The sequence below is a fragment of the Terrapene carolina genome, unplaced genomic scaffold (assembly GCF_002925995.2).
Source record: "Terrapene carolina triunguis isolate 2854851 unplaced genomic scaffold, T_m_triunguis-2.0 Scaffold17, whole genome shotgun sequence".
NCBI lineage: Eukaryota > Metazoa > Chordata > Testudines > Emydidae > Terrapene > Terrapene triunguis.
Window position 1 is genome coordinate 7,033,965 of NW_020664368.1, and position 10,062 is coordinate 7,044,026.

The window sequence follows — 10,062 nt, forward strand, 5'->3', positions numbered from 1 at the left end:
GGGCTGCGCACTCCCGCGGGGCAGCGTTTGGCTCCGCGGGGAGGCTATTCTGCATATTAAGGATAGGAAAGGGCAAAAAAAACCTACCATCTTTCGTTCTTCCACTGGCAAACTCAGCGGGCTACCTCTCTTAGTCTCCCAGCTACCTTTGTCTCACCAGCCACATGTACACAACTTTTTACACACATCCTAATGCAATGCTTATATGTTAAGGTAACTCTCAGACAGCCTTAAATCTGTGTTGGCCTATATCTGAATTATCTAAGATAAATTCTAATGGACACATGGAAGTGAAATACATCTTCAAATAAATGTTTTCAACTCTGACTTTCTGCACACAGCATACTTTCTACAAGTACCTTAAATTGATGGCAGATTTCCATTTACTTTAGAGGGAAATGATTTAATCCACAATGAACATTTCTGGTTATTTTATCTTATTTATTAACAGACCCATTCCTCTATAAAACAATCTTATAAAACATTTCTGGAAGTATAACTTTCTACTTAACTTTGCAGCCATTCCCTGAGGCATAACAGATCCAAAAACGTTGGAAGTCCCTCAAATATTCTGTCTTCTGTACTTGTGAAAGTCTTTTTTAAAATTAGTGCTAAGACACCATGGGATCTGTAGAACTTTGAATTCAAGAAAGATATTTATCCTTCATTGAATGGTAGGATACATCAGAGGGAAAAGTTCCATCATTTTTAATTGTGATAATTTCCTAAATAATGTTTCATACACACTGTGGTTTTCCTTTTTTCTTTTTTTATTACGTTTTTCAATTAAGAGGAGAAAAACTCAAGGAGTGAAAGACCCCGGAATCAGGAGAACAGAAACAAATACATTTTTTTAAATAACTGTGAATCCATCTGGTCCTCTTGTTTTTCATGATAGAAGAGCCTTTACTGGTTTATTGTACTTCTTGTGATCTCAGAAGAAACCAACTTCATCTTATTCCTTTTCTTAATCCGTGGCAATTGAATTTCAGATAAGAAGGAGACTATCTCTTTGTGACCCACATTTAACTAGGATAAATTTGTTTTATAAAAACATGCAAAAATCTCATTACAGTTCTTGATTTCAGAGCTGTTGCAATGTCTCTTGTGCCAATAACTGGAAAAAGTTTTCCTTTCTCCTTTCATTCCAATCATATGCAAATAATTTGTCAGATTTATTCCCCTTTTCATAGTACATTTGTTCATTAGACTTTAACACATTGTCTGTGTTATTCACCACAAAGCGTTTAGTTTCCCTCTGTTTAATCAAAAGTTGGAGGGTCCTAGGGTACCTGCTTTTTATGTTGCTTTTTTTCATCTCATTAACTTCCTTTTCTAATTTACACTGGTACTCAAGATATACTTTCTGTGCTGCTGCTTCAGCTAGGCAAATTATTCTACCCCTCATGACTGCTTTGGCAGCTTCCCACAAAACACCCAGGCTAGTTTCTTGGTTTTTATTGATATTAATTTATTCTGAAATAGTCTTCATCTGTTGCACAAATGCTGCAGCTTTAATTAGAGAGTTGTTAAATCTCCATACTTCAGATCTTCTATAATTCAGTATACCATCCAGAGACATAGACACCAGGAAATTGTCAGGCAAAGCTGGATTTCCATTACCAGATGGTTACATGCTACAGTGTATCCTCATAAATAAATAAAAAAAGAATAATGGTTGAAGTGTAGTGGAACTAATATATAAAAGGTATCGTATTGCCTGTTTTGGTGTAACTGTCTGTATGGATCAATGAGAAACAAATCTTTGCAATACTCTTGCTCACTTCACTTTCTAATTGTTATTTTACTTACAAAGGCCAAATCACATATCCCTATCTCAGTCCAGAGAATAACTAAAATCTCTTCAGCTGTTACAGCTCCTGGAAACATCTGCCATTAGGTAAAAAGGGAAGAAAATCAAGAAAGAATTTTGTCTGTTAGGATATACAGATTTGCAGCCATAACAGGGCTATCTGCCATAATCCCTTGAATAATTCTCTTTTTAATCATCGTCTCACTGATCAAAGGGAAAGGAGTCCCCCTGCCCCCTTTTAAATGAGAAGTAGTACTAAAAGTCAGACTTTTTGCAAAGAAACTGGTTTGCCACAAGTAAGCCGGAGACAAAAGGACAATCAAAGCAGATATAAAACTTATTTCATCAAAATTCATAGAGAATAGTTTTACTATTAGATGTTTGTTCTGCCACATGCTATATTGCTACTTTTTCTGTTTTAAGGTTTCGGAGTACTTAGCACATAGTATAGTCTTAATGGAGTCTCATACACTGACTGAAACAAATGAGGACAAACAATAAGTGTTGTTGGAACAAATATAAAAATTGAACTAGGAGCCCAAATATACCATATGCACATCAAATTAACTAACAATTGGTAACTATACAGAAGCCAACACAAAATAAATTGTAGTCTACACCCTCAAATGCTGTAAATCTACAAAATTCTAGCTCCAAAACAATTTCAGTGAACCATAAATGCAACAATAATATGTATTACTTGGAATTGCAGAGTTAGGCTTATATGTGAACAGTGTACATATATCATATGTTGGTATTTCTTTTAAGCTTTTACAGACACATCTAACTGCCTAAATATTTATTCTGTTATATAAGGGAGAGAGCGAAGGGTCCATAGACTTTTCAAAAGGTGCAGTTTGCCATGCACAGAACTTGTGTGTGCTGACGGATGGGTGTGAACTAACAGGCTGGATGTGGAAACCCATCAAGCCCTTCATTGACTGGTTGGCCATCTATCAAATGAGTCAGAAGCTGACACATATTGATAAATAGAGCTGTTTAGATTTTTCAGCAAAACATTCACAGCAATGGGGGGAAATAATTTTCACTGAAATTTTCTGTGGAAATATTTGAGGTTTTGGTAAAAAATTGAAAACCAAAATATTTCAATTCTGAAATGCAGCACCTCATGGGAGTTGGTATTTCAGGTGCCTCAAGCTCCCATTCCCATGTGTAAGTTGGGCTCTCTGGTTAGACTACATCTCCCATGATGCACCACAGTTTTCCCTCGTGATAAAGAGAGGTGCTTTATGAAAATCACATACCTGAGGCTGATTTCAGAATCAAAATGTTTCATTTTTCTTCCAAAAATGTTTTTATTTTGGCTGAAATATGTTCATTTTTAACATTTTTTCCCTTTTCAGATGTACAGCTTTCCAACATTCTTTTTTCACAGAAAACACTTTTAATAAAAATTTACATTTAATTGAAAACCCAGTTTTTCACTGAAAAACAATTTTGACAGATTTCTTTTGTCAGCCCTACTGATTAATATATTTATATGTATGACTTTTAATTGTTCATCAATGCAGTGTTCAGCCCTCTGGTCTCATTAATTGCTTCAGGCATAGATGATCTGGTACAACTGTGTCTCATGCTCAGTCAACCATGGCTCTGCCTCCTCTGAGCTAGATGGTCCTTCTTAAGTGTTCTTTGTATTAGATAGATAGCTCTTGTCATTCTCAATGGAATTATGGGGAAACAGGCAGGAGATAATTGGAGATTAACTCCACCAACAAAATTCTGTTAGGGTAGTCTGGAGAAAGACAGGAAGGATTTGGCCAAATGTTGCTAGGAGCCTGAAAAATGCCAAAATGGAATGACCAGCACCAGAACAAATAGTGGGGAACACACTGAAGGGGTGTATGGGAATTTAGACTATCAAGAGCTTAATGTGTGTGGGGGACTGCTCATATTTTAGGGAGGGGAATTTCTTTGTTCCTCCAACTTTGTAGGCATTGTTAGAGATAGTTGGAAAATTAAGGTTTTTTTCCCCACAGGCAATTCTGACACTTCAAAGAAAAACCAAAAATGCTAAAGCCACATTTTTTTTGTTGCCGAAAACTGTCAAAATCTGAAAAAGTTTGTGTTTTGTTGCTCAAAAACAAATGACAATTTTTGAGGAAAGCATACACTTCTCAGGAAATCTTTTGTTTAATCAAAAACCCAATATTGTTGCAAATAAATGAAGGCAAAATGTTTTACAAGCCCTGGACAGGATTACTCCACTGACAACCTTGAAGGAGAAGTTGGTCAGCTCTGAATAATTAACTACAAAATATTAGATTGATTTTTCTATTCAAAGTTTGCAAATGAGAAAAATTATCTATCATCTATCCTCTATCTAAATATTCATTCAAAGAAGAGAAAATTATCAATATGGTCTATTCAATTTAAATTTCTGAATAAACTCATCATCAGTGAAGGCTCATAGGCATTTGTATCAAAATAAAAATCAATATGAAATCATTGAATCTGCAGTCAGTATTGCTAACACATATTTAAAATATTAAAATAAAATATTTTATTCCTTTGTTAAAATCCATTTTAATTAGGCAAGGATTTCAGATTATCAAGGAAGAGTCTTAAATTGTTTTCTCTGTCCTGTTCTTTTTAAAAGAATATTTCTGGATCAGGTTGACTCTGAGGAGATTTTTGTGGATGACAACAAGCTATTTTGTAATTCACATGCTCCTCAAGGATCTTGTTGTTCCTATCAATCCACAAGTTCTTCATCATATAAATATTCTCTCCACAGTTGTTTACTAGAATGGACATAATATATCATAGAATCCTCTCCTTCCAGATCTTCCCTACTGAGTTATACTATGGCTGCTTCTGTTGCTGCCTTCATCTCTTTCAGTGTGATAGGCTAAATGGATACAGAACTTGGGAAAGTATGTCTTACATACAAACTCATAGATTCATAGATTCTAGGACTGGAAGGGACCTTGAGAGGTCATCGAGTCCAGTCCCCTGCCTGCATGGCAGAACCAAATACTGTCTAGACCATCCCAGATAGACATTTATCTAACCTACTCTTAAATAGCTCCAGAGATGGAGATTCCACAACCTCCCTAAGCAGTTTATTCCAGTGTTTAACCACCCTGACAGTTAGGAACTTTTTCCTAATGGCCAACCTAAACCTCCCTTGCTGCAGTTTAAGCCCATTGCTTCTTGTTCTATCCTTAGAGGCTAAGGTGAACAAGTTTTCTCCCTCTTCCTCATGACACAACTCCTTCCCAATTACTTGTAGACACCTCTTCTAGACTTTACCATCTTCTGAGGAGAAGATGGCTTCCTGGTCAGTAGCCCTCAGTCTCATAATTTTCTAGTTAAGTTGAAACAATCCCTCTCCAAAACTAAAACAAAACATAACAAAATCCTTGTAATCCAGCAAGGACTTCGAGTTAACCTGAGCATCTCATTGTTCATTATATCAATGTGCCAGACCTCACTTTCAAGCACTGTGACTGATATAGCTAATAGGTTATTTTATTTATTAACAGACCCATTCCTCTATAAAACAATCTTATAAAACATGTTTTCAACTTAAATGGAGATAAACTCTATATGTACAAATGCACAATTATAAATTAGCCTATGAAAGTTCTTAAACTCAATTGACGTAATTGTTCAAATAAACACCATATTGTCAGGGGGAGAGAGAGAGAGAGAGAATTGTCTTCATTGTCTCCAGTTCCTGGTCAGAGATGAATTTCCAGATCAAAGGAATTTTTTTCTTTATCTAATGACAAAAGTAAGACTTGGTCTTCCAGGTTTCTCCCCCTCCACCCAAAGGTGGTTGATGGCTGGAAGAAATTACAGTCAACTGATTTGAATGTGATGCTTTTTGTTCTACAATATCAGAACACTATTTCAGTTTTTGAACCCTATTTTCTGAAGTCTAAACTTAGTAAAATAGTTGAATATTACCCTTCAACATCATGCACTAAGTTAGAAGCTCAATGTATACTTGGACAAATGAAATTGAGTCTCTTCTGGGGCATTATACAACCACTAGAGCAGTGCCACAGACTAGTTCAGACAAGAAATGAAGAATAATTTCATACTCAATTGATGCTTCAAGGAAAATTTAGAATGTAACTACCTAAACTAGAATTTGGATTGACTATATTGACAGATATATACTTACAAAATGTGCCATGGAGTTTTTAATTATTCCTCATGTCATGAACTTAACATCTATCATACACATATATACAGTACATGACTATTTAAAGTTTCTCCTCACAACCTGAAAATATGAGTAGCCATTTATATGCATAAACCTCCTTAGGAATAGTCTGAGTCTGACAACCACTTAAAAGACAGCAATCTAAAATGCTGCTCACGTCTACAACCAATTTTCAATAAAAACCTCATCCTGTAACTTGCAAATGCGTCACAGAGGATACTGAAATTCAAGAAACAATTTGTCCTGCACATATTCTTACATATAAGAACTCCGGGTCTGCATCTACCTATTTTGTTGCTATTCATTCCTATTTGTGCTACAGATATTACTGTTCCATCATTGCAGGAGTGAGTGTTCACCTTAAACCAAAAAAGTTTGTTTCCCTAGTAGCTTTTCATAGATTTTCTTCAAGAAGGAGTGAACCACTGGCCACAGGAGGCAAGCTTAAATTAGTGCATATCCTTAGGGCAAACCTCCTGTTCTCTGCAGTTGCCTGAAGCCAGCACAGTTCTACTGCTTTACTTAGTGGTGCAAAATAACCCAATTTCTATATTCACATATCTGAATAACGTCAAGTGGAGGGTACTTTCCCAAGGTTAATATTTTTAAATGAGCTGAACTTGGGCTGACATATCTGACCACTTCAGTACCACCAAAGTACTTTGGCTAGACCTGGCAGCATAATTTGCTATTACTAATATACATTGTGAGTTTTGGCAAATTTTACATCAAATATTTATTTGTGACTATATGGTTTTATTATTTAGCTAGTTGTACTTATGGGTTATTGAATAACCTAACCTTTCTACTATGGAAAGAAGTGTGGGTCAAGAGCTAAATATGATTTGTCTCTCCAAAATAGAGACATCTTTTGGTTGCACTAAGTATTGTTACAGCATTAATTAGCACCTCCAAAGAAGAATAAAGGAATTAAATGCTAATTCATTACAGGTTTGTTGCAAATCAGGCCATATGTGTAATGCTCCCCCACCCGCAAAGTAAGGAATAAATAGCAGTTCTATTTGTTAATTATCTGAAGTTGAAAAACTAGATAATTCTGATGATAATTACTATGTCTATATTTCTAGAAAAATAACACGTCATAGATCTGAAACTGAGCAGTTATGTACTGTATGTATGGACTTACTTAAATATATATACATTAAAATAAATGGAGTGTCCCTGAATGCTGATGCACCAATAGCTTTGTAAATGCAAGTTTTATTTGCTCCCCAGAATCCGTGCAGCACAGGAAACAGTAGTGCAACCTTCTCCACACAATCCCTCCCATGTTCTTCAGCACTGATCTGGAGACACCAAGTGACTTTCAGTTCTTAGGTCACTTCTGAAAATGTGACTTAGACTTACAAGTCGCTTAGGCCCAGATCCTTAAAGGTATTTAGGTAACTAACTCTCATTGAAATCAGTGGGAGGCACCTAAATACCTTCAAGGATCAAGGCCTGGAGCACTTTTGAATTGTTTTCCCATGTGATCAGCTTATGCTTCATACCAACCCATACTTGATCACTGCTGATGACAAAAATGATTATGTCTTCTGTGATATGGGCACTTGTCCATGAGGGATAGAGAGAACAACTCAAATCAGCATATTGTGAGTCATCAAATAGCCATCAGAGAGCAGCAGGTGACCTCTTTTGGATTCAAACAAGTGACCTTGAGATAAATGTTTTCTAATCCTTCAGGTTTCCCTCACCCACCTACATTGATTAGGAAAATTTACTCTGCTTGTCCCAAAGGCAAAGTTCATGGGAGTAGAATGGCAGTAGACAGCTTTCATTTCTGATTTTTTTCTTGTAAATATTCTGAGCCAGAATATGGCCTCAGAGAGAATGCAAGATGTGTCTCTTGATGCAGACTTTCCACAAACTGGATTCCAAAATCTTCAGTTATTTAACTTACTGGCTAGATTTTTCTCCAGCTGAGTCCTGCATAGTATTAGCGCTGACCATTACAGTCGCTTAATTTTAATTATTTCCCATTTAAACCATGTAAGAGCACCCAGTTGCCATTACACATGCAGGTAATAATAACAAAGATTATAACAATAATAATATGAGTTTTCTCTAAAAAAATACAATGTAGGTAACAGAGAGCTATGTACTTAGAAATTTGATAACAATCATTACAATTGCTTATGCTAGAATTGAATTTGAGGATCAGAGCAGTTCCATTTATTCCTTAACATTTGAAGGAGGAAAACGGAAATATATCTATTATTTTCATTTTGATTAATTTGGCAAAAAAAAAAAACCAAAGAAAGAAAGAAAGAGAAAATTATCATTTTTTATTTTAGTTTTCTTCTCTCTTATGGACGGACTCCCAAAACACTCCAGGAAAGGTACTTGGCATGTGGACATGCCCCACTAGTCAAACAATGTGCCAAACTGGCAAAATCAGACTGAAGTCAATGTAGTTGCTCCCATTTATACCAGCAGAGAATTTGGCCCAATATTTGTATAAATCAAAAAGCTCAAAAGTACCTGACATTTGGATGTTAGATTTTTTTCTTCCCAACCAACCAGCCAGAGGCAGTCAAATTTCTATGGAAGTGGAGGATCTCACAGAGTCATTACGTGAGGAAACACAAGTTCAACCATCCAGTCTCTCCCTTCCTCGAAGTTCAGCTTTGTCAGCTATAGTTACACAATTGAGAAGAGGCAGTTTTATTCTGGGAAGTATTCCAGATTCCTTTATGAGGAAGTGAATAGTGCTATGAACAACAGCTACTGCACAGTACTGTCTGCATTCTTTGTGCACTGGGCAAGGGATTTTTTCCCCCCATTTCTTACATAATTTCATAACCCCAAATGAATTAATTACACATAATCTACACAGCAAATAGCACAGCACAGCACTGAAGGTGCACTTTGAGTAAGTAACTCAAGTTGAGAACAGCAGTTTTTGCCAGAGCTGGTCACGGTGGACTCCTACATTACCAGTACATTAAAAGGTTTTCCCTGACATCACTAATCCTTTCATCAAGAGCTATAGTACTGAAGTAGAGTGAGATTGTCTGAATAGTCAATCCATCTTTCACCTAATGATAGAAGCTGCAAGCTATTCATATGCTCAATTGCACTTGCAAATGATACACTAATATGGTTTAACCATACTGCTGTGAGGGTCACTATAGCAATTAATCCTTCTTTGGCTTCTTTTGTACTCTGATAATTTCCAGGAACCTATATATATGTTATTCCTGTCAAAATCATGCCATGCATTCTTAATAATAAAAAGCAAATATTCTACTTAAAAATCATCATCTGACTGATGTCTCCCAGCTCAGATCTATCCCAATAGATGTGTCTTGTCCCTCTCTAAACAAAACTTATCCACAAGGGCACTAAAAATTACTATAGCCAGGAAGGCTGAATTCCACTTCTGGATGGAGAAAACTGAGTTCCACCATGCCATTCCTCCAGAACAGTTACGCTGATCATGATTTTGCAGATCTGACAATGACTTTAGAGGAAGAGGTTTATAAGGAAAAACTAAATAATACAATGAACCATCAAAAATGTGATCTATTCATGTGGTATTCTCCCAGAGAGCCCTTTGAAATCGATCTATCGATCTATTGACTGAAGGGCTTTATACTACCACCCATCACCAAAGTAGCTGGGTGCCTTCCAGGCTAATTAATTGGCAAAGAAGACTAGTTCCTTAATGGATTTTGTTGGCTTTCTGGCTCCTCCCCCTTTCTGGAAGCGGAGAAACTGCCAGCATGGCAGAGGTTAAAGAGAGCCTTGGGCCTAGCTAACCCCGCCCTACTATACCTGCAGCCAATGCCACACCTAAAGGAGGAATAAAATGAGAGTGCCTGGCTCAGTTGGGGGCTGACTGGCGAAGAGGCAGGAGCTAGCTGTCTCCCTACCTGCGAGGGAAGGTCACTAGCTTGCCAGTCACCAGAGAGTAAATAGTGTTTCCCTGTCCAAGGCACACTTTAGAGGAGACATAGGAGTCTCCAGCAAGTGAGGTATCTGGGTGACTGAAGCCCAGAGACATTGTGGAGTTCAGCCTCACCAAACT